The 5,535-nt window shown below is 36.1% G+C and overlaps 1 pseudogene; it reads left to right on the top strand.

The window, feature by feature from the left end:
• Nucleotides 1–250: 250 nt before the first annotated feature.
• On the top strand, nucleotides 251–563 carry LOC108592721 (cytochrome c, somatic pseudogene; annotated as a pseudogene).
• The last annotated feature ends 4,972 nt before the right edge of the window (nucleotides 564–5,535 follow it).

The raw sequence follows: 5,535 nt of genomic DNA on the forward strand, positions 1-5,535 counted from the left end.
GAGGTCAGGAGTTTGAGACCAGCCTGGCCAACATGGTGATACCCTGTCTCTACTAAAAACACAAAATCATGGCCGCACCATCCTGTAATCCCAGCTACTGGGGATGCTAAGGCGAGAGAATCACTTGAACCTGGGAGGTGGAGGTTGTAGTGAGCTGAGAAGACTCTGTCTCAAAAAAATAGAGAGAGAGTAGATGTCCAGCTTCAGAGTGGTAACCTTGTTGAGCCAGTGCCAAAAAAGAGAATTAAATATGGGTGATGTTGAGAAAGGCCAGATTTTTGTTCAGAAGTGTTCCCAGTGCCACACTGTGGAAAAGGGAGGCAAGCACAAGACTGGGCCTCATCTCCATGGTCTCTGGGCGGAAGACGGGTCAGGCTGCTGGATTCTCTTAGACTGACACCAATAAGAACAAAGGTATCACTTGGGGAGAGGATACAGTGATGGAGTATTCGGAGAATCCCAAGAAGTACATCCCTGGAACAAAAATGATCTTTGCCAGCATTAGGAAGAAGGGAGAAAGGGCAGACTTGATAGCTTATCTCGAAAAAGCTACTAATGAGTAATAATTGGCCACTGTTTTATTTCAAAACAAATGTCTCATGGCTTATTTATGTGTACTATACTTTAATAGATCTCATACACCAGAATTTAGATTATGAATGACTGAGAGAATATTTTGTTGGGCAGTCCTGATTTAAAACTAAGACTGGCTTGTGGTTAAATGAATATGTTCAGTTTTTGAATTTCAGTAGTAATTCCAATTTAGTAAATGCTATCACTGTTTATCCCTTCTAAGGATATGATTAGACTTCGTTAGTAATGTTCAACTTTTCACAAAGATGGTGTCATCTTAAAACTTACTGGGGATTGGTTTTATATTTAGATTTATATAACTGGTTATGTGAATGTATTTAAATAAGGGGGAGATTCCTTCACTGTTTCAGAAGCAAGCAAGATTCACCTGTGTTTTGTGTTCATTTGCCTCTTAAAGGCAAGTGTTGAAGATAAAATAGGTAGCAATGGCTACTTTATGTTTTTGGCCCTAACTATGCCAACTTAATTAGAATTCCCTATATTTAAAATGGTTCCTTTTACTTATTGAAAGGCATTTTAGTGTGCTTTATGAGTAATATCAAAAATTATTTTAAAACTTCATGCATTTTATAAATGATCTATAAGGTCACATGCTTTTAAAATAGTAGCCAATTAAACTTCACTCTTGAATTCCTTACAATCTAGGTCAAACTAAGTTATAATTTAGCATTGTCTTTAAACAGCCATTCAGAAACAAAACCAGAACTGCTGTGTATTTGTGATTGGGAATGGTGCTTTTGCCAACTTAAAAGGATTAAAGCAGAGGAGATATACATAAATATAAAAATTATGTGTGATCATATGACTTAAGATAATCAAAAAGAAAACCACAGATCATGAAAAATAAAAGAAAACCAGTGCAATCTACAGGTTCCTCTTATGAAACCAACCAAAAAATTAGCATAAGAGTTTATCAAAAAGACTTAGGAATCCCAATTTGGCCAAAGGAAAGACTAATAAAAATCCCAATCAGTTATGGAAAAAAAAACATTTTAAATAAAGTTTTTAAGATTTTAAATTTCGAAGTACTGCTATTCCTGAAGGTGATTTTATAATAGCATCATTAAGACCAAAGTGATTTTCTAGATTTATTCATTTAACAAACACTTTATACAACGCTTTATGTTAGACACTGTAGAAAGTCCTTTTCAAATATTACTCATTTACATTTCATAACAGCCTTATGAGGTAGGTTTGAGTATTATCATCCTGCTTTTACAGGTAAGGAAATTTAGAAGTTAAGTAACTTACAGTCACACAGCTAGCGACAGAGCAAGGAATCACGCAGGCATCTTTCTGTAGACCTCTCTCTAAACCACTAGGCCATACTGTTTTTTTATTTTTCCTTTTAATTACAAACTAACTCTTATGTATTGTATAGTTAAATGTTTTTAAACAATTTTGTAATTTTAAAAATCTTCCATTCATTTCCAGTGTGTTAATTTTGACATAATTTCTGACTGAAAAATTGTAAGAACAGTACAAAGAATTCAACTAAATACCCTAATTGTTAATTGGCTTTATTCTTGTCTTTCTCTCTCCCAATATGTAGGATTTTCATTTTTTTCTGATCTGTTCTGATCTTTTTAATGTACTGTTGGATTTCATTAGCTAATATTTCATTAAGGATTTTTGCTATGTTCATTAGGGAGATAGGCCTGCAGTTTCCTTTATTTGTGTCTGTCCTTTTCTGGTTTTGTTATCAGGGTAATGCTGGTCTCACAAAATGAGTCTGGAAGAACTCCATCCTCTTCAATTGGAACAGTTTGAAAAGATTGGTCTCTCTCTTTCCCTTCCTCCCTCCCTTCCTTCCTCCCTTCCTTTTTTTTCTTTCCTTTTGCTCTGTCTCCCAGACTGGAGTGCAATGGCACAATCTTGACTCACTGCAACCTCTGCCTCCCAGGTTCAAGTGACTCTCCTCCCTCAGTCTCCCAAGTAGCTGGGATTACAGGTACCCACCACCATGTCCAGCTAATTTTTTGTATTTTTAGTAGATGCAGTGTTTCACCATGTTGGGCAGGCTGGTCTCAAACTCCTGACCTCAAGTGATCCACTGGCCTCAGCCTCCCAAAGTGCTGGAATTACAGGCATGAGCCACCATGGCTGGTATGGTATTTGTTTCTTATGTATTTGGTAGAATTCAGCAGTGAAGCCATCAGGTTCTGGGCTTTGAGGGAGACTTTTTGGTAAGAGACTTTTTATTACTGATTCAATCTTGTTACTTGCTAGTCTAGCAACGAGACCAACCTCCAATTGGATCTTTATGATTCAATCTTGGTAGATTCTATGATTCAATCATGATTCCTCAAATGTATTAGTGAAGAAATAGAAATATTTAGATGTATTGGTCCATTCAGGTTTTCTAATTCTTCACGATTAAGCCTTGGTAGGTTGTACGTGTTCAGAAGTTTATCCATTTCTCTTAGATTTTCCCACTTTTGGCTTATAGTTGTTTATAACAGTCTTTTATGATCCTTCGTATTTCTGTGGTATCAGTTGCAATGTCTCCTTTTTCATCTCTGATTTTATTTATTTGTGTCTCCTTTTTCTTTTCTTAGTCTGGATAAAGGTTTGTGGATTTTGTTTATCTTTTCAACAAACCACCTCTTTATTTCAATGATCCTTTGTATCATGGGTTTTAGTCTTTATCTTGTTTATTTCTGATCTAATCTTTGTTACCTTTTTCCTTCTACTAATTTTATGTTTAGTTTGGTCTTCTTTTTCTAATTCCTTGAAATGCAAGGTTGGATTGTTTGAGATCTTTTGGCTTTTTTGATGAAGGTGTTTATGTTATAAACATCACTCAGAACTGCTTTTGCTATATTGTATAGGCTCTCATATATTGTGATTCCGTTTTCATGTGTCTCAAGAAATTTTTTAATTTCCTTTTTAATTTCTTTGTTGACTCACTGGTTATTTGGGAGCATGTTGTTTAATTTTCTTGTATTTGTAGAGTTTTCAAAGTTTTTCTTGTTATTGACTTCTAGGTTTATTTCGTTGTGGTCAGAAATGATACTTGATGTCATTTCAATTTTTAAAAATTTGTTCAGCTTTGTTTTATGGACAAACATATGATCCATCCTGGAGAAAGCTCCATGTGCTGATGAGAAGAATGTGTATTCTGCAGCGGTTGGGTGATGTGTTCTACAAATGTCTGTTAGGTTCATTTGGTCTTTGGTGCAATTCAAGCCTGATGTTTCTTCGATTGTTTCTGTTTGATGATCTGTCCATCACTGAAAGTGGGCCGTTTAAATCCCCTATTATTATTGTATTGCAATGTATCTCTCCCTTTAAATCTAATAGTATTTGCTTTATACGCTTGGGTGCTTTTTTCATGATCTGTTTATCCTCTAAATAGTTCAGTGTGTTTTCTAAATTAATGTATTATTTTACATAACCACAGTACAATTATCAAAGTTAGATTTTTTTTTTTTGATATAAAGTCTTGCTCTTTCACCCAAGCTGGAGTGAAATGGCATGATCTCAGCTCACAACAATCTTCACCTCCTGGGTTCAAGCAATTCTCCGGTCTCAGCCTCCCAAGTAGTTAGCATTACAGGTATGCGCCACCACATCCAGCTAATTTTTTTGTATTTTTAGTAGAGAGAAGGTTGGTCTTGAACTCCTGACCTCAACTGATCCACCTGCCTCGGGCTCCCTAAATGCTGGGATTGCAGGCATGAGCCACTGTGCCTGGCCTAAAGTTAGGATTTTGACATGATGACAACACTACTAGAACTAGGTCCCAGTCCCCACTGCAGACCTTCAGATTTCATCAGTTGCTCCCATGAGTTCCTTTGTTGGAAAAAAAAAAAATCCAGGACCATGATTTGCATTTAGTTGTCATGTCCTTCAGTGCTCTTTAATCTGTAACAATTTAACAATTCCTAGGTCTCTCTTTCTCTCTGTTATTTCTCTTACTATCATGATGTTCACATTTCTGAAGAGTACAGGCTAGTTATTTTATAGAATGTCCCTAAATATTGGGTTGTCTGGTGTTTTTTCATGATTAAATTCAGGTTCGTCACTTTTGCTACCTGTATTGAACACATTTAGCAAACTGGATATTGCAGTGTCAACCCGAAACAATGGCAAAATGAAAAAGAAGGCGGCTAGAACAAGCACAAAGAGATGTGTGCTGCTGATCATGAGTTTGGTAGAAGCAGAACTCAGTATTCCTCAACTTCATACAATAAGAATAGTCCCAGCTATTTAAATAGTAATATTTTTGAAATAATAATTTTTTTATTTTAAAATCTCCTCTCTCTCTCTCTCTCTCTCTCTCTCTCTCTCTCTCTCTCTCTCTCTCTCTCTCTCTCCCCCTCTCCCCCTCTCTCATTCCAGGTACATATTCACCAGGTATTTCTAATCTGCCATTTCATCTCCTGAGAAATACGCATCAGAAAGGAGAACAACTATTGTTCAAAATTGGTTCTTACTCTTTGGTGAGATGGAGCCCTCAATGAATGATCATAGAGCTTTGTGGTTTGAAAACCAAATCCTTTTACATTCGGTTATAAAAACCCAAGTTTTTCCTACCTGTTAGCCTCTTGGTGAGCTGATAAACCTGAATTTTTGAAACTACAAAACTGAGACTCACAGGAAGCCACTGGGATACATTAAGCTTTAGCCAAGTGTTCCTCCTTTTAACCTGGGTTGCCTCCCACAAAACAGTTCCTAAGCATGACCAATAAGACATAGGAAACAGAGAATTTTCATAAATTTACCACTGTCTAAATAATCACAAAGATGAAAAATCCTTTCAGAGTTGATAGAGAGTTCATGTATAATTCAACAAGTGACCTCAATAGAAACATTGTGTCACAGGCTTCCCCTTGGCAAAACCAGAAAATAATTTGTGATTGTTTATTTAGAGAAAAAAATGTTTTCTTATTAGCTAAAGAGCAAAATACAACTGTCTATGGCATTTCCAAGAAAACC

This window comes from Callithrix jacchus, chromosome 7, assembly GCF_049354715.1.
Source record: "Callithrix jacchus isolate 240 chromosome 7, calJac240_pri, whole genome shotgun sequence".
Lineage (NCBI taxonomy): Eukaryota > Metazoa > Chordata > Mammalia > Primates > Cebidae > Callithrix > Callithrix jacchus.